Genomic DNA, 21,425 nt, shown 5'->3' on the forward strand with positions numbered 1-21,425 from the left:
ACTTCTTTATCCATTCATCTGTTGATGGACATCTTGGCTCTTTCCACAGTTTGGCTATTGTGAACATTGCTGCTATAAACATTGGGGTGCATGTACCCCTTCGGATCCCTACATTTGTATCTTTGGGGTAAATACCCAGAACTGCCTTTTTCCTAAAAATAATCTTGTTAATGCTATATAGATTGGTCACACAAAGCTGCTTAGCCAAAATATAGGCATTACAGTTGTGACTAGAGACAGACTTAATTGAGAGCTGCTGTGGTATTTAATTTCCAGCAATATGCATCAAACATAAATAAAGTAATATGTACAAACCAGTTTCCCAACTGAAAAAAGGTGGGAAACATGTATGGTGTTCTTTGGGTTTGCTGAATGTCCTGTTGCTCCAAGGAGCCCACATTGCTTGCCCTCTCACGGACAGGGCAGGCCCTTGCTTTTCTTTGATGGCTGGGCACCTACCATGACCTCTGTCACTGCCTTCTGGATGACATTTTTCTTCTCTGCCTGGTAAAAACAATTACTGTTTTTCCCCCAGGAGTGTGTTGATTATGTCATTGTCATCATTGCAGCCAAAGTCACATCAGTCTTGCTTTCTGTTAAATTCACCTTGAAATCTTGAAATCTTGGCATTTGATTCCAAGGCCTTTCTGTTCTCCCCCTCCTTTTTAACATTTTCTTCCTGTACTGTAATCACATTTTGTTGTCTCTCTTGATATGAAAGTGTCTGCACTTGACATCCTTGTCAGCGTGTTTTTCTTTATTTCTAATACTTTATTGCGTATGTCACTGTGATTGTACAATTGTGTCATAGTATTTGTCACATTCACAATTTTGATGTTCAATATTTGTCCTATTACTGCCACAGATACAAGATAACCTTTTATCAAATACTTTTAGAGACTTCAGACAGTCTCAAAGAATAGTAAAGCAGAAGTTGTTTTAGTTACTCCAAAATGTTCTGCAAACAATTCTATAAAACAGAGAAAGAGGTTTCTCGAACTCATGGATTTCCCAGATTGTTTATTAAAGCTGCCAGTTTTATTGCACTCTTTTCATGAGTTGTTCTCATGTCATGGTAAATAGATAACTAAATTTTTCCATATTCTTGTTTGAATTTGGTGGCTCTCTTGAACTAGAAGCCAGAACTTCATAGTGTGAACTCTCAGTGTAGCAGAATTCTTTTATCTGTAGTCTCTTGTGGAGAAAGTATGTCTCTTTGAGTTAATATGATTGTAAAAGTATGTATAAGATGCTATAAACATTAATGATATTTGGAGGAAAAGCAAAATTAAAAATTTTCTTCTTGTCCTACAGTGTTACCTTGTAAATTATTAAGGAATAAGAGAATAATCCACTCCTGAGAGCTAGATGTCATTTTGATAACACAGCTATGAGTTATGTTGCTATTTGTCCAGAATATAAAGTTAGCAATGGCTCAGTATTAATGACTTTTCCTTTTCCCAAACAGACTCAGCATCCTTTGGTTTTGAAGGCAGTACTCCTTCTTGAGCCTTCTAAGGTTTATTTTACCCTTTAGTCCTTCTCTAAATGTCACACAAACTCAAGCTGGAGCTCCTTCCCTTGTTGCAGCCAGTATCATCATCCAAATTTAATCTCTGCTGCCCTCTGCCTCTTGATCTTCTTTTTATTTCAACCACTTATTTCTTCAAAAACTAGACTAGAATCTTACTTTTTTTTTTAAAGTATCAAAAGGGCCTTGACAATTTTAATTTACAGAGAAAACGATTTATAGAGAAAACAGGGAAACTTTGGGTTAAGGGTACGGTTAGGGCAAGTGTCAAAGGTTGTATCATTTAAATTCAGCTTTCCCCAAATCATCTCAGTACATGGGATCTTTCTTTGTCCTAGGTGAGGAGTCTTTCAATGAAGTTCTTTAGAAATGAAAAGTAATAACAGAAGTAAAATATCACTGAGTTCCTTCTCAGTGACGGAAAACTCAGTGGTGTGAGTCATTAATCCTAGCAGTAGGGTCCAATTTCATCATAAAGATATGCTCATCTGTGCTCATGTTACTGCAAGCACATTTCTCTCCTGTCTTTAGGAAGAAATTTTCAATGATGAATAAGGGGACAGAATGGCTTCCGTTGCTATTTTAGTGTGTTAAAGCAATCACTTAGTGTTTATTATACTAATTAATTATCTCCCTGTTTATTTTGTGCAATTATTTGCTGTTACTTAGTGAGTAGATAATGAATTCCTGTTGGCAGAGGCGGATAAAGGCAGAAATTTTAAAAGATCTGAAATCTTGGCTCAGGATCTGAATCTTGAGTGGGAAAGTTCAGAGCGGTCATTAGGATGTCACCTATTGGCATGAATGGGTGTTGCGCTCATCGCTTCTTGAGCATCAGTTCTGCTTGCCGAATTACTGAATTATGGCTGCTCAGTGTTTGAACTTGCAATGAACTGCCTGCTCTAATAGGTTTCATCTTCATTATAAGTTGATAAAACAAATAAGTTCAAATATGTAATTAGATGTGAGGTTCTTGAAGAGCGGTTTATTAGAAGAAGGTAAATTTGGGGGAACAAATATAAGGCTATTAAGATATTGGATGAAGATTAAGACAGTCACTATTGGAATTGTATAAACAAATGCTAAAGTGTTACTTTTTAATGAAACAGTAAATTTAAATAAGCAAGTCATGGGCTGCATTTTTCGCTTGACATTTCATTATCCCACAAATTACATATTCCGCTTGGCCATCGCAACATAAAAGCTTGGTTACTAAACAGCAGATTAAAAAATGGATGATGAATATTTCAGAGATTTCAAGATCTCAGCCTCTCAGCAGTTCTTGTTGTTATCGATCCTAGCAACTTATTTCACAGCGTGTCAGCAGACAAATACATTTTAGTAAACTTGATGTATTAAATAGGATACCATTTTTTATCAAGATTTATATATTAAAGGCAATCAGTTGACATTCTTCTGTAATCAGCTTTGTGATTGACCAAATTGATTATATCAAAATCAAAGGAAATTGCCGTTAACATTTATATTTGTGTTGCTTGCTGTTTGTTACTCATTTACTAGAATATGATACACACACCGACTCACGCCCACATAAATATATATATAAATATTCTTAAGATTTAAAATCCTTTGAAGTTGTAAAATTTTAGAAAATGAAATTATTTGGATTTAATTATAAATTTGTCATAGATTATCTCCAATGGATTAATCTCTCAGCCATGAATATGATATCAGAGCAAGATAGAACGAAAGTATTAGTGGTGTTTACAACTATGAGACATTTAAATTTTCCTGTTATAAGTAGCTTGAATGACATATAAAACATTAAGGGATTTTATCCCTTCAGTTGTTACCACTATATATTTTAAGCAAGTTTTTTAAGATGTGAAAGGGCATAGCAGTTGGAATCAGAAAAAAGTCTGCAACTGAATCATCGTTTTGCTACACTCGTTATTTGATTTTCAGGAATTAACTGGCTGTACATTTACCTTTTCTTTCCTATTATATGGGGGTAGTAATATGTTTTATGATGCTGTTGTATGGATTAAATTTAAGAAAACATTAAAAAGTATGTAGGTTGTTCTTGTTTAGTACTTAATAGAGTTACACTTAATACACTTAATATAGTTTCAAGCACTTTGTACATGTAATCTTTAATCTCTAAGCAATAACAAATATATATCATATTTTTGAGAACTTACTAAATGCCTTGAATAGTTGTAAGCATATTTACATGCAATAATGCATTTAATTTTTACCATTAATCTATAAATGACTGTTATATTAATTACATTTTATAAGCAATAGCATTTATATGCAAGGTCAACATATTTTAATTTATTGACTCTATTGTACAGTCCTTAAAATGTGCATCATTATTTCATTTTAAAACCTCTGGTTTTTAATTTTGGTATATGTGCTGCCGAAGCAAGCACGTGGTTTTTCATTTTGACTTGTGCCATTGATTTCAAGAAGCAAACCAATTTCAGAGATATCAAAATGTGAAAAAATGTGCATCCTTTAATTGATGAAATAATATGAGATCTAGCAAGTGGGAGAACTAGGATTTAGAATCCAGGCCGTCTTTCACCAGAGCTTTTCTGCTTATTCCCACCACTATACTTTCATGCACAGAGAAAGCGTTCAACAGATACAAATTTACTCCTTAAAAAGTGGATAAGGCTAACAAATATGCCAATCACTGCACTTTTTTTGACAGTTTTCATCGAGGTATTTAGGAGCATTAGGACGGTGAAAGAATGTGGGTAATGGGAAATTACTTGAAGGAATTTCTAACTCTTTTCTTGACAAATGTCACTGGATGTCTACTGAACACAGACATACATGATATGCATACATTTAATGTTTATAGAGGGAATGCTCAGTTAATTGTGACAAACTAAATGAACATAAAATATTTATAAATTCTTTTTCTTTTCACAGTCATTTTCTGTTTTATAAAATCAATATGTAAAAAGAAAAAAAAAAAAACCTCCTTACTGGATATCCAAAAGCAAAACAAAACAAAACAAGACAGAAACCTTGAATGTCCTTTCCTGAATTAAAATTAGCATGTGAGTGATAGAAGGACATTTCTACAACATAATATTTCTTATATTTATGTATTTCATACTTCATATTGAGTCACTAGAGACATTTCCCTTAAAACTTAAAACAGACAAGAACTTCTCTTTGACCACTATTAATTTTACTATTGCTCAATAACTCACGGCAAATGCACTGGGTCACGAAACAGAAATTAAAAACTACCATTATTGAAAAGGAAAATACATGGGCAATGATATTTATGTATAGTATAAAAGCCTTAAAAAAAGAGAGGTAAGTGCAAAACTATTAGAAATAATAGTTCATTAAACAAGTCAGATATCAAATAAATGTGTAGATAAATTTAGCAGTAATTATTTTAGAATAGAAAAATTCTCATCAATAAGTAATAAGCAACTTATAAAACACCTGGAAAATATCTTTGAAGCTCTGTGTAGGTCAAAATAGTATTGAAGGACATAAGGACATACATGATTTAGTGGGGAGACACATTTTGGATGATGGAAAGACTCAATACTGTAATGTCTAGTCTCCCCAAATAACTTAGATGTTTAATTGAATTCATAAGAAAAAAACATTATAAATTCATATATTTAACATAATTACATTTAAATACCAACAAGATTTCTTTTCTTGAACTAAGTGAAAGAATTCTACGTTCACGTGGAGGAATAGACAAAGGAACTTTAAGGAAAGGAGAAATAACTAGGAAAAACTAGCCTTTCAGATATTAAATAATATAATAAAGATACAATAATTAAAAGAGTGGTACCAGCGTAGCAATGGACAAACTGAACAGTGGATTGAAATTTTAAAATCCACAAATATACTAAAATACATATGGAAATTTAGTACATTTTACAACAGTGCATGAATAAATAGGTTATTTAATAATTGTCATCTTGAACAAAATATAATTAGATTCCTATTTCTCACCATCCACATAAATAAAATCTCAGATGGATCAAGGACTTAAATATAAAAGAATCATAAAAGTATTAGAAGAAAACATGGGGGACTTAGTGTTCATAATCTTATAGCTGGCTAGGTTTATTTAAGTAAGATAAAATCAGAGTTCAGAAAGGATAAGATTGGTAAATGTGAATATTTAAAAATTGCAAACCGTATTCTCATTACATAAAGCACCATTATCAGAGATAAAAGAAAGTCTAGAAAAGCATGTTTCACTTAATATCATAGACAAAAGCCTAATTTTATTTAATATATTTCAAGCTCATTCAAATGAAGAGCAACGAGAACTTCAGCATAATATTCAAATGGCATGGGATTTAACAGTTTATATAAATAAATTCCATTTTAAACAAGAGAAAATATGCTCAACTTCACCTGTAACGTTAGAAATACAAGGTAATATAGTTTACCTATTTGTTTGGCCAAATAGTATAAATTCTGAAAACACACTCAGTTGGTAAGGGTATGGAGAATTAGGAAATCTCAAGCATTGCTGGTGGGAGTATTAACTGATGCAAGCATATGGAGGGAAATTTAGCCATTTCTTTCAAAATAAGAGATGCATCTACCCTTTGTATCAACAGTTCCACTTCTAGGTATGCAATCTTCAGACTTACACGCATGTTTAGGATTTTGATTGCAGAATTTTTTTTGTAACACCAAAAGACTATCAACAACCTAAGTATCCATTCATGCGGGAGCTTGTTGAGGAGTTTCCATTTTAGGCTATCAAAAAGATTATTGTCTTAGTCCATTTGGGCTGATATAACAAAATACTGTAGACTGGGTGGCTTATACAGTAACCTAATGTGACAGAAGGGGGTGAGGGAGCACTCTAGGGCTTCTTTTATAAAGATACTTAACCTACTGATTAAGGTTCCACTCTGATGACCTAATCACCTCCCAAAGGCCCCACTCCTAATCCCATCGTATTGGGGATTAGGATTTCAACATATTAGTTGCAGGGGGCACTAACATTCAGTCTATAGCAATTATATCTCTATCTTTACATATCTACATCTATCATCTATCTGTCTATCATCTATCCTCTATCTATCATCTATCTATCTAACATCTATCTATTATCTATCTAACCATCATCTATCATCTATCTATCTATCATCTATCTATCCTACCTACTGATATGATCAAATCTCTAAGACATATGGATGTAATGAAAAAGCATGGTGTGGATTATTGGTAGAGTATTTTCCATTTACTTTATATGGAAATAATATTTCAGAATGCATGGAATATTTCTGGAAGGCTATATAAACAGTTGACTACAGCATGTGCCTCTAGGGCAGGGAACAGGGTGGCTGGAAGACAAAGAAAGGAGGACATTTTGCTGTGTACCATTTCAAACAATAAAAGAATGGTAGTTGTATCATGAACCTGTATTCTCTATTTAAAAACATAAATAAAGTAAAAAAACAACACAAAATCAAAATACTAATATACAATTTTATACCTCTCTGCATTTTCCAAATTCTATGTAATGAACATGAATATTAGTTAAGTAGCTTAGCCTAGTGTTTTATAATACGGGACTAGATTCACAATGTATGCTTCACCACTTAGTTATGGGAAGTTGTGTAATTTCTCTAAGCCCCAATTAGAACTTTTATAATATATTTCAGTAGCATGATTTTCATTATACTCATCAAACTTTTAGGTTATTAGATTTATCTGTATTATCCGTAAGGTATAGGCTTTAAGGCAGTAGGGATGTGTCTGTCCTGTTTATTGCTCAATCCCTGATATCCAATACAGTATTTGGTATAAAGCTGTAACCAACAAATATTTATTTAATATAATTGGATAAACACAACTAAGATGTTTGAAAATATCTATAATTTTACGTCTTAGAAAAAAATTTACACCTAATACAAACAATAGATTTGTGAACACAAATTGAAAATATTAGAAATCCTACATATACAATCTTAGAGGAATATTGTTTTTTCTCATAGGACAAACTTAAATTTGGGGTTCTGTATAAATGATTCATAGAAGTTCCTTGTCCTTCAGGGATAGAGTAGACTAGTTATGTAAAGATTTTAGGGATTTATTAGTTTGTAAAATTATACCAAAATTCTTTATTTTTAAAAAGTTTCACAAGCAAATAAATTGAAATACAAACTTTATGCTGGAAAATCTATTCCTGAAAATGCTTTTGGTTTATTAAGTGAAATAATAAGTTGCTTAGTAATAATTTTACTTGAATCATTTGAACTTTGGACAACACAAAATCAGTGCACCATAAAATTATGTAATTGGTTACAGAGATGCTTAAGCCAAAAATAGATTTCCAGTCAGTGGCTACTGATAATTGGAGCATGTATTTCTTTGCTATGGAATAAGGCATTTCTCCCCTTGCGGTGTTATCTGAATTCCTAAATAATTGTAAATCTAGGAGTAGATATAGTACTATACTTAAAGACTAGTATCCATGTTGTTTGCCTCCCGGTTTCGCTTATCTCAGGTGTGGAGTTTGGGATTATATAGATCGCATGGCCCCTGTGATGACTACAGAGATTTCTTTCACCAAAAACCAGATTAAAGCCTTATGTATTCTGAGTTGTAAGCACCACTATGGCCCCTAGAAACACATTCCATGGTATTTTCTGTCTCTCTGCCAAAAGTTATTCAAATTATTTGGTTGGTTCCCAGTCCTTAGTTTTGCATTTCCCATTATTCCAGACCCTAAATGACTAGTCCTATATTCTAGGCTACTGATGGAGGCCCTGTCCCATGCCCAGATTTTATTTATGTGTCTCTCTAAGGCTGCTTCTCATCTTATATCCCTGGAATACTGCATTGGACCCCACTGGGTATGGGCAAATATCCTTCCTTCCTCCATTAGCAGCACTATTGAATGTTTATTCAGTTTTATCTTGAATCCTTCAAGTAGTAAGAAGCTCATTAGTTTATAAAGCAGTTCACTCCACTGTGTACTATCTGTAGCTCTTCTTGTTTGAAAGTTCTTCATTTGGAATCGGATTCTGGCTCACACATAGTTCTACCTCGTAGGATCACACAAAAATTGCCATTGATTCCTGAATTTACAGAGATTTAGAATAAATAAGTCCAATTCCTCAAATCTGTTCAAATGACATGGTCTGTAGAGATCTTGTTATCATTATTTGTCTATGCTTCAGCTTCTCAGTGTTCTTAAAATGTGGTGCTTGAACCTACGCCAAATGATTCATTATTTAATAGGAATAACTAACTTTTACTGAATGCCTAGTGTGTACTAGCTCTAGAGTGTTCTAAGAGCTCTGTATCTTTGAATTCATTAATAAAGTTCTCTAATTGTGTTTAACAGACAAAATGAGGAGCAGAGAGGTTAGGTAGCTTGTCTAAAGTCACACAGCTAGCAACTGGTAGAGCGGCAGATCTTTAATTTATCTACATTTATGCATTCCTACAATTAATGTACAATGCCAAACTACCATATGTCATGTGGACTGTTAAAAGTAGCCTTCTAAATGGTTCCATCACTTCTATTTCTGTTCCCCTTTGATGTACCTTATTTAAAATGCTATTTACTATGGGGGCGCTTGGGTGGCTCAGTCAGTTAAGCATCTGAGTCTTGATTTTGGCTCAGGTCATAATCTCAGTGTCATGAGTTCGAGCCTCGCTTTGGGCTCTGCCTCAGTGCAGAGTCTTCTTGTCCCTCCTCTCTCCCCACTTGCACACACACTCTCTCTCTCTCAAATAAATAAATAAAATCTTTAAAAATACAGAGTGGAATATTACTTTGCAACTTTAAAAAATGATAAGGATTAACCTTAATAATAATAATAATAATAATAATAATAATAATAATAATAATAATAAAGGGGTGCCTGGTGCCTCAGTCGGTTAAGCATCTGACTCTTGATTTTGGCTGGGGTCATGATCTCAGGATGGTGAGATGGAGCCCCGCATGGGGCTCTGTGCTGGGCATGGACCCTGCTTAAGATTCTCTCTCTCTCTCTGCACCCCCCACTCACCCCCAACCAGCTCACGTTCTCTCTCAAAATAAATAAAATAAAATACTCTTTATTATAAAATAGACATACAAAGAATCTAACTCCTAGACATAGCATTAATGAAAGCCATAAAATAAACCTCATTTTTGGGACCTTTGAAGACCTTGGTATGCTCCACCCCAATCTTTTCTCCTTCCTGCCCCACCAGAGGTAACCAATATCCTGAATTTTGTGTTAATCATCCCCTTGCCTTTTTATTTTTTTATTTTTTTTTTTATTTTTTATTTATTATTTTTTTAAGATTTTATTTATTTATTTGAGAGAGAGAGTGAGAGAGAGAAAGAACACAAGAGGGGGGAGCGGGAGAGGGAGAAGCAGACTCCCTGCTGAGCAGGGAACCTGATGCGGGACTCGATCCCGGGACTCCAGGATCATGACCTGAGCCGAAGGCAGTCGCTTAACCAACTGAGCCACCCAGGCGTCCCATCCCCTTGCCTTTTTAAAAATACTTTTACCTCACATGTATGTATCTTGAAATAGTATCTTTTAAGTTTTATTGTTCTTATATTAAAGGAGCCCTACATTTTTTATTTTTTGTGACTTGCTCTCTTAACAACATTAACTTAAATTTATTCATGATGATACTTGTATCTGTAGGTATTCATTTTTAATGATGAGTAATATTCCAATTGTGTCAATATACTATAACTTTTTAATCCTTTTTTTTGACATTCAGTTTGTGTTCTTTTGTTTCTTTTTTGTTTTTGTTTTGCTGTTACAAAACAGTTATGGCATGGAATGTTCCTGTTTATATATTCTGTTGAACATGTACATGTGTGCTATTTCAGAACTACCACATTATAATGAATTAAAGAAAATAAGTATGACAATAGCAAGCTAGCAGTGAACCGTATAACAAAACGCCTTAAAATATTCGTGACTTAATGCTGGTCTTTGTGTGATTAGCTTATTTACTCTGCTTATCTGGCTCAAGCTAAGCTGATCTCTCCCCGGTTGTCACGTGTTAGCCATCAGTTTGTGAGTAGGTTGGGACTGGATGGACCAGGATGATGTTATCAGGACAAATTCCACTCTGCTCTGCGTCATCCCTCATCCTGAGCAGGCTAGCTTGGGCTCGTTCTCAAACTTGCTCTTATCCAGCTTTGGGGTACTAAAAGAGAAAGCAGAAACATTGCAAGTCCTTTTTAAGTCTAGCCTTGGAAAAGGCAGAACATCACTTCTGCCATATTCCTCTGGCTGAAGTAAATCTCAAGCCCAGCCTAGATTCCGGGAATAGAGACACAGACTCTTGGTAAGTGGAGCTGCAAAGACTCATTGCAAAAAGCAAGAGACCAAGGAAGGGGTGCTCAGTTGCACCACACTGTGATCAGTATATCATACCGAGTGTTTGGGAGGATGAATTGTAGTGGCAGCTCTCCTCCCCTGCTGACACTAATGTAATTGATATGACTGCTTTGGAAATGAATTTTGCATTAGATAGTAAATTCCAGGATTCTGTTCTGTTGCTCCACGCCTACAGGTTTTTCAGGGGCAGGCCATTTAGCAAAGACAGCCCAGGAAACCTGTGACTGTTCTTTGCTGTACCTCTGCCTGGAGAGGTACCTATCTAGTTCTGGGATGCAGGGTCGTCTCTTCGAAGTCATCTGTTCCCACTTATCAGGGATATCAGGAATAGAGCTGACATGTTGACCTCCATCTACCTTACTCTTTATCTACTTCTCTACTATTTTATAACGAGGGCTAGGAAAAGCATTATTATTAATTGGGCTCCTTTGAATCATAGCAGTACATTGTCTTTATGTCTAGAACATAAACATTCTTTTTCCTTCAAAATCAGTCATCATGTCAGTGTAGTTCAGCACTGTACTTCCAGCACTCGGAACCGTGTCAGGGCACTCGGGAAGTGATTCCTGGACCGACTCAATGAATGAATAAATAAAAAAGACTTTTCGTTTTGAAAGAACGAAGAGAGCAAACCATCAAAGTGAAGCATGGTCTCATTCTTTAGGTTGCTGAGATATTTTTGGCTCTGACCCATTTTATTTTTACACCACTCTATAATCAGCACCTTTGGCTCATGTTCACATGGTGTGATCTTTCACACCATGACACTGAATAATCACTACTCACTGGTAGGTATCACCTCTTTCCGATTGTCCTGTACTGGTGACCTCTATAAAGACAAAGGCAGCATAATGAATTAGCAATCCTGCCTACTTAGCATCTCAGCAGTGGACAGTTGGTTTCAAGTTTTTGGCACCCCCAGCATTTTTCTTTCATATGATTCATATAGTAGGATCTACTGAGAGCACTCACATTAACAAGGACATTTATAAAACCACCCTCCTTAGAAAACTATAAGGTAAAAAAAAAACCCAGATTTTATTTCTCTTAGAGGGAAGAAATCGGAGCCAGGCACCTTTTTCCAGAAAATGTTGCTGATTTATGGGATTCGAGAAAATTACATATTTTTCACCTTTTTATTTTAGAAAATTTCATATATACAGTAAAGTAGAGACAACTTGACGTACCATCATCTTGCTGAAACAGGAAACAAGTGTATTAAAGTTGGAGTGATGGGACACAGGTAATCAAAAGGCTGAGGGCAAGGGTCTGATATTATTGCTCCATCTTTCTGAGAATGTGGTGGTGATAGAGATCAGAGTCAGATTAAAACAACAACTCTGTGGGATTTTACTATTATCATTTTATCTATGAGGACACAGAAGCAAGGAGAGAGAGAGAAATGACACAAGGTCACAGAACTGATAAGTGGAGGAGGGGCACTCCATAGGTCTCTCCGAGTCCTGAGGTCAGAATTCCACCCTCATCCCACTCAGACTCACTCCTCTCCTCAGTACATCTGCTTCCATCCCACTGCTTCTTACTTGGATCGGTGGATCTCCTCTTTCATGGGGAATAATGCTTTGAAATCCCCAAGTTTTCTCCTTCCTTTTCATCATATTTACTTCTCCAATGAAAATCCCTTGCTCCCTGCCTTCTAGAACCCATACATTAATCTTTGCTTTTTTGTCTCCTTCTGAGTCACTCTTTCGCCACACCGCATAGTTATTATCTTTTGAATGTCATTCCTCTGCCTATGGAACCTATTTTGGGGGAGGATCATCTCTTGCCTCTTTCCTCTTCCCCTTTTTATAGTTTCTTACTTACTCTTCCTCTGTCATTAACCTTTTAGCATTTGTTGATAATCCTTAAACCCTTTTAGTCTCACAATGATACAAAATTCTCAGGGCTATGTTCACCACTACTTCATATTTGGCAACTCATTGTCATTGCCAGAGAGGGTGGAATGAAGCTTAGTGATAAAGAATATAAACTTTAAAGTTAGATAGATGTAAATTAGAAAATGTGGCTTACTAGCTATATGGCCTTAGGAAAGTTGTCCTCTGTAAACCTTAGTTTATTCATATGTAAGATTTACTTCGGGTATCTTTATAATGCAGTTGTTACTAGAACTAAGTGAAAAATTATCTGCTAAAAGTATTGCCCAAAGCTTGGCATGTTGTGTAAATCCTTGGTAAATGTTGGCACTAACAATGTGTGTGCATGCATTCTTCGGTCCTTAGAGTCACTCAACCTTTAAGATCTATGATCATTCTTTTTATGACCACTTCTATGCCTCTCACTTCTCCCACTTACTCACTATAAATGAATAGCTATATTTTACATTGACAACACTTTTTTTGTTATTGTTTCAATTTATTACTCCTTCTGGATTCAACTGCATCTCTCTCCACTGTAAGCCATCTTCATAATGTGCTTGCTAACAAGTACCATTAAATCCCCTGTACTCTTCTATGTCCCTTCTATCATGACCCGAGCCCAAGGCAGATGCTTAACCGACTGAGCCACCCAGGTGTCCCAAAGCCGTATTTTTTTAAATGAATCTACATATTCATGCTATTTAACTTCATCTGGCCCATTGATGTCTGGAAATATTTTGTTCATTTAATTGATTTCAAATAAATTGATTTGGATATAATTTCTTTAAATTATCTATTTTTTTCAAGTCACCAGCATCACTTCAGTGAGACTATCAAGACTACTGGATGAAGATGCCAGTTACTTCTTTGTGGCTCTTTTTCAAAAGCACATCCTTCCCATTCTAACTTCTACTTGGTTACTAAGATATTAAGTTTGGTCCTCCCAGATTGTGGGGTCATTTTTCCTGTTAGACATTCCTGAAAACAAAGGAAACAATTGCAACTAGTGGTCTAAACTATAGGAAATTTCTTATTTTTGACTGCAAGTGCACTCACGACCACAGGAATATCTTGTGTATCTATACTGTTAGAATACTAGCTTCTGGTGATTTTGTGTCTTGCCAAAGGATAGCTGCTCTAATTTATAGCCATTGCTGCATAGCTATCTAAGGTCCTTTATCTGGTGGTGTCTTTTATTTCCACCAGACTACAAGGGAATTTATAATCCCTTCCCCTCTCTTCTCTTGCTTTTTCATTAACATTTATTATGCAACCACTATTGTGGTCCCTATTATTGTGTTGGCCACTGCAGAGCATAGAGATACACCATCTCTAATTTCATATAGCTTATAACTGATTTATGCCATTCTTATAATTTTTTTTGATGTAAGTCATTCATGTGTTTCTTTCCTGTATGTTAAGATAATGATTAGTTCTACTTAACATCAACCTCATCTCATCCTTCTCCTAGGAAAAAAAGGAGCCTAAGCTAGATCTGCAAGCCACATGGTCTGGCTTAGTCATTTCACAATTCTAGACCAAACTGTACTTCTCTGCTGTTGGAATTTAAAGGTATACTTTCTCTAATTATAGAGTTGGGATCAACTTAATCAGTTTCTAAAGTTTGAAAATTAAAAATATATATATATTTCAGTGATATGATCCAGATGTCATTTAAATATTATTTTCTCACCTTTAAATTTTGTAAAACTTAAATGGAAGGAAAAGAGAAGGGATCTTGACTGGTCTTGAGAGTTGCATAAATCAGGGAATGGGGTGTTGTGAAATGTCCTCACAAGGTCATCTATGGGAAAGCCTGGTCTATAAAGGATGCTGCTTTTTATTTATGGAACCAGTGAGCTGCTTGTAAAAGACTGGCTGGAAAAAAAGGCTTTTAAAAAGAAAATGCTGTCTTCTTGTAAAGGGAAGCAGCGTTAGCTTAACCCTCATTTTGCCCTGGGACTGCCACATCTGCAGTTGAGACTTTCCCAGCTCTCCAATGAAAGGATAGGCAGATGGAAGTTCTAACCTTTATAAAGGGTACTACACCACATCAAAACAGGTGGGAATTTAATCAACTAAAAGATAAAGCCATTTCCTCAATGGTCTTTTTTCCTTGAACAGGATGATCTTTTCCATACAGGCATGCAAAAGTTATTTTTGGTTATAATGCAAAAGCATTTCTTTGGTTATTTTTAGGTCAAATCTAAAAACAGAGAAGCCATAGTCCAAAATGTCAGTGGACATTTGCGTTCAGTTAATACTAATACGTAAGTGAGTTTTCAGGACGGAAAAAAAGCCCTCTTATAAGAAAGATGCTTCATTTTAAAACCTGAATGTACATTCCTGTCAATTTTGGTAGAAAACAAAACTGCTTGCAGTTAAACTTCATGTCTTGCAAGGTCCTTACCTTCTTAATACTTTGAAAGGTTAGAGACTACATCTTCTTTAAATAGAAAATTTTCAGGTTATGTTACCTGTGTATGAGGTGTTACTGAGAAAAAAATCTTAATAACAAATTAATGATATACAATTTACAGTGTCTTCCTATTTCTAAGAAACATATTAGGCAGAGTATACTCATCCATCTCAAGTGTTTTAAATGGGTATTTTGAATCCTAGTCTCAGACGGACTTAGACAATTATTAACTAAAAGGATGTTGACTTATCTAAATAATGGTGTAGGTTATGGGGATGAAAACAGGTAATCAGGACTACCGGGCAGTATTCCGGGTCTGGATGTGCTCTTAAGAGATGGTTCAATCTGTTACAGGTGAAAATGCAACACTGTAAACACCACTGAGGGGCAAGAGCATGTCTTGCAGCACCTAGCACAGTACCTGGCACAAATGGACATAAAATAAATATTTGTTGAATGGATGAATGAATGAATGACCTTGAGTGGAGTAATTTTATTTTGATTTGATGAAAATTTTTAGTCTCTGGGATAATAAGCATGGGACTTCCAAGGATAACAGCTCCATTCAGGGTATCATAGTATCGGAGGAATAGCTCTGAATTGTTTGTCCCCAAGGACTCAAATGTTAATTTCTCAATGCTTTTTTTTTTTTTCTGTCACCTACTAAAATTATTTTTATCTATACATTAAGAAACCTGGGCTTTTTTGGGAAAGTTTTTCCTATAGTCCACTCTAACAAAATTGTTGTTTTTACCTCTGGAAGAGCTTAAATATATTTTTTCTTTACCTTTCTCATCCCTGATATAAAGCATGTGATCAATAAATGCTTTTTGAATCAAGGAGTGAATGGATTAGAGAACATCGTAAACCTAACTCAGGCATTTACTGAAAGGCTTAAAGAAGACTTGAAGCTGTGCACAAACACATTTTCCTACTTTACGGTTTTGTGTTTTGTGTACTAAAAATCAAGACAGAAGAGACTATTGCTACCTTTTTAGTCTTCTCCAGCTCCCACAAGTGCCTGTTTGATAACCCTCTTTGCATGTCTTATTGCCATGGCAAACACACATTTAAAACAAATTTATCATCTCCCTCACTAAATGTTTCCTTTCTGACTTCCCTTTAAGTTAATAATGTCATAATTTTTCAGGTGATACATCCCCCAAACTGCAAGTCAAATTTGACCACTGTTCCTAGAAAAATCAACATTATAGAAGCTCACCCAGGCTGCAACTATGGGACAACGTCAATAACCCCATGCCCTTTGGTATACAGTGTGTCTTTGGCATTTAAGACAGTCTAAAATCTGAGTTAGCAACTTTCTCTCTTATGTCTCCAATTGTTGCCCTAAAGGAACTTTTTGTCCCATTCATACCTGACCATGAATACTTTTGACTTCAGACCTAGGACCCACCCCCTCTCAAGAATAAGACTCCACCATTATACTGCCACCCAATGAAGCACTTTAGTTTGACTACTTGTAGCTGCATTATGAAAAACGAATGTAAATACTCTAACTGCAAATGTGGCCACAATTTATTTTAACACAATTTGAGCAAGAAGCTAGTAACAAGGGAAATGACTAATACTTGAATAATTTGCTACATATACAAAGAACACAATAATTGGCTCTGAGACTGGGGGAAAAAGATCATAAAAATCTTTTATAACATTCCTAATTGTGCCCAAATTGAAATCTAAGAGTTTATGGCTTAAAAAAGGAGCATAATTCAATAATCCTGTCTTTGTGGAAAATGGACTGGGGAGGGAGTCAAACTGCACTTGTCAGCTTTTTGGTGTGTGATAAAGAATATTATAAATGTATTTACTGAATTATAACATATTTCTGATATTTACAAAGGAAAACATCTCTTATTCATCTCTTATTTACAAAGAAAATTTAACAAAACTTTTAAAGACTCCTTTCAGGAATTTCTGAGGGTATTTTTCCCAAATGTTCAGGACTGTGTCATTTACAGTTCATCATCGTTCTTCTCTAACACAACTAGAACTACTTCAGGGAAAAAATGGTTTTGGAGGAAAGTCTGATTTTGCCATGAGTGGATCAAGGTCACAAACAAAATGTATCTACATGAAGGATCCCATTAAACTGGGAAATTACTATATGATGCTCTAATGTAAATTAGTGCATTTAGACTATATTTTATTACTGAGCTTTTCAGTGAAAAAATGCAGAGGATGTCTTCACTGCTGACCCAATGCTAATTTCACATTCATTTGTTTATGAAAAATTAAAATTAGCTCTGAGGTATATTTTATAAGTATTTTAACTGAAGTTAAATTCAAAAGCTAGACCAGTAGGGATTATTTAATGGACTGTCAGATGGACTCAAACATTGTCACTGAAAGAAAAGGGGGATAGTTAAGTTGTAATAAATATTTTAGGGCTTTACAAAATAAAAAAAATATTGTCATTATTGTAGAAGCTTCATCATGCAAAGTACTTAAAACTAAATAATGCAGCTGTAATTTCTATACAACAACAGAAAAGGAGAATATTTAACAAGCACATAGAAATTTGACGGATATATTTTGAATTTTAAAATATACATTTTAGTCTGACCCATTTAAAAGTTAATGTTTTGAGTTACAGCATTTGATGAGGTAAAAAATGTAATCAATCAACTGAAAAGAAGAATCAATAAAAGGCTCATTCAGTCCCCATTTTAGCATTTCCTTTTGTAGAGTTAATATCTATAATGGAGATGCTCTTTATCATCTTCCAGTCACTATATCTTATAAATGTCAGCTAAATTATAGAATGTTGGAACAGAGGCTTGAGGAATTTAGTTAGATAGGCTAGACTAAGAGAACAGCAACTTGGGAAATTTGGCATGTACATTTGAGAAAAGTAGATGTAGGAGGAAAACTCATTGGCAGGTTTGGGGATGACTTCCATTCATACCGGTGGAATGAGATATCTGGAAAGTAGACTGATATAGCTAATCATTAGCCTTGGCAGAGGATTGGTGGTAGGGCTAACAAAGACAGGACAGTTATTAAGGAATGAGCATCATACCAGGGAGCCTGAAAGCAAAAAATATTCCAAGTGGAATCAGAAAGCATTCTGATCAATATCAAAAAAAAAAAAGTCTGGTAGCAGAGATAATTCCATCTATACCTTATGGTGTCTAACAAACCCATACTACAAAGATCTCTACACATTTTTTGCACATTACCTCTAACAATAAAAATTCCATATGCATGTATTTATCTGTGTAACACATATGATTTACAAGGATTAGTTAATATCTAATGGCACACTGTAGAGTTCATTATTAAAAACAGTAAGAGTAAATCAACATCTCAAGTAGTCTTCTTGATGATTTGATTGTTTTTGCTAACTTCTTTCAGATATGATGAAATCACCATTGTTTCTCCTTTGATAAAGGGTTTGTTATTGTGTCCTCTTGGTTTTCTATGATGCTTTATGAATATTATTTTCAATTGTTGGTTCATTTGCGTGAACTACTTTTTATAAGATTTGGTTTAAACCAGAGAATGTAATCTATAAACTCACTTAACTGTTTACATGCAAATATCAATAAATATCTAAAACATTGCTCCATCTTTTTAGTTACCTTTTTAGTTAAAAAGCCAGGGGAATAGACTAGAGGGATGGTTGCAGGGATAGAGAGAGGTGAAAATTTAGAAAAATCACTGGGAATTAGAACAGATTCCCTTCTAGAAGTATTTGGAAGTTAGATTTTAGGTGGGTTAGCATTTAGTCAGGGGTGTATTGCAAAGGAGCATCCCAACCTTTGAGAATAATGTCAAGAAATACAAAGAACATCATGTCCCATGGATTCCCCATTAGTCTCCTTCATAGAAAAATACTCAGATAAGAAGGGAAATGATCTGAAGTGAACAATTCAATGAACCTATTGTGCAAAATAACTCAGGACAAACAGAAAGCAAGTGGAAGTGGGACAGTTGTCTCTATGATTTCCAACTTCAGTCTCACAAGAGTCCAGGAGACATCTTTGACTTTAGGAAATCTGGATTGCAGTTTTCCTAGATGAGAGAGTTTTTGTGTCTTCTTCAAGTTTTATTTGGTTAATCCTAGAAAAGATGTATGAATGCATGATATTATTCACATTCTAGGCAGGATGGAGTTTTCCACTTGACAAGTGCTAGATATAGCTCTTCCTAGGCAGCTTCATCACACCCCTCTCAGTGGTGGTGTTGATGTCCTAAGTGTCCAAAGAGATGTGTGAAGACACAGCAAGACATAGGAAACAGGAAGAGGAAAAGCTCAAAATCCACATGGAAGCAGTGTAAAGCAATGTAATGATGCTCAAAGCTGAGAAACAGCAGCAGGAAGAAGTTTATCCTGGCAGGAGGGGCTCAGCACAGCTTTGCAGGCAAGGAAATGAGGCCCCATATAATAAAACTCCCTGTGGGTAGCAGCTGGAGCCATTGTGTCTGGAATAGACTGAACCTGACTAGCACAGGAGGAACTGCCTTCTGGCCTCCTGGTGATGCAATAGGCCTTCACTTTCATTTCCAGGCAGAGGAAATGGTACCTATTAAAAGCTGAAGTAGAGGGCGCCTGGGTGGCTCAGTTGGTTAAGCGACTGCCTTCGGCTCAGGTCATGATCCTGGAGTCCCGGGATCGAGTCCCGCATCGGGCTACCTGCTCAGCAGGGAGTCTGCTTCTCCCTCTCCCGCTCCCCCCTCTTGTGCTCTTTCTCTCTCTCACTCTCTCTCTCAAATAAATAAATAAAATCTTTAAAAAAAAAAAAGCTGAAGTAGAGAGAAGTAAGGGGAAGGGCAGCCCTTATTCCATCAGGACATTGCTGCTATCTTCTCTCCATATTCTGACATTTATAATTCTACAAACTGAAGATCAAATTTATTTCTTTCCTATCTTTAGAAGGGGTAAAAGAATTTAACACAGACAGGCTGAGAAGAACCTGTCCTATATTTAATAATCAATATTCAGTAATACTTTAAAAAAAATATTTGGAAGAACAAGTTAGCTTCTTTAGCTTTTGCTCATGACCTCAGCCAACTTTGAGTTCATAATCATTCCCTCTGCATTATTTGGTGTGGTACCAAGAAGGCCTATATCCTAATCATAGTCTGTGTACTGTCGTATGCATTGCAAGTACAAGATATATCTTACCCATTCCTTCCCATTTTACTGCCACATATTGATCACCAGACCATACTGAATCAGAAGATGCAGATTTTCTTTGGATTTTATGTGTTCTTAGATTTATACGTTATTTGGTCCACAGATACATCATCTACTTTGGGCCTAAGACCCATTTTCACCATTTATTCATAAAACCATTTTTTCCTTCCTTTTAATTTGCATCCTTGGATTTTCTTCCCAAGGGTTGTTAGTTTAATTGAATTTGCTGTTTGTTTTAAAATTTGTCTTTTTGCAATTAAGAATTCCTCATATCAGTGAGGTCATATGATACATGTCTTTCTCTGATTGACTTATTTCGCTCAGCGTAACACCCTCCAGTTCCAACCACGTCGTTGCAAATGGCAAGATCTCATTCCTTTTGATGGCTGTCAGCCCTTTTTTTAGACCTTTCAATTTCAAAGTGTCCCAGAGCTCAGTTCTTATGTCACTGTAGTCTATATAAATAGAATAGACATCACTCCTTCACTTGGAGATCTCATCTAATTTTTAGGCTTTAAATACCATATATATGTTGATAGTATATAAGGAGGTATATACTTAGCCAGACCTTGCCCCTGAATTCAGGAATCATATATCTAACTACCTACTTATTATCTTCCTTTGAATATTTACACTTAATATGCTCCAAACTGAAAGCCTGACTTCTTCACCAAACTTGTCCCATCTCCTGTATTTTTCAATCTTAGTAAATGTAGCGCTCCAGTTTCTCAGACTCAGAAATTGATATTCTTTTTGACTTTTTTCTTTGTTTTATACCCCATAGTTAATCCATTAACAAATCCTATGAGGTTGTATATAGATAGATACAGATATCTATCTATATGTGTATATTTATATGTAAAGGGCCATTTCTTTTCTCGCATACCATTACCATGGTCTAAGACCCCATCATCTCTTACTTGGGTTATTGCAATAGTATCATAAAGCAGTGCTTCTCAAAGTAGGGGCCATTGAATGGACTGTTTGTCCAAGGGGAGAACAAAAGCCTATTCCATAATATAAATGAGCAATATCACTACACATACAATTTAGTTCTGTCAACATTTCTCCTTAGTAAGACCTTCTCAATTCA

Source organism: Leptonychotes weddellii, chromosome 11 (genome assembly GCF_054177405.1).
Source record: "Leptonychotes weddellii isolate Sample4059 chromosome 11, ASM5417740v2, whole genome shotgun sequence".
NCBI lineage: Eukaryota > Metazoa > Chordata > Mammalia > Carnivora > Phocidae > Leptonychotes > Leptonychotes weddellii.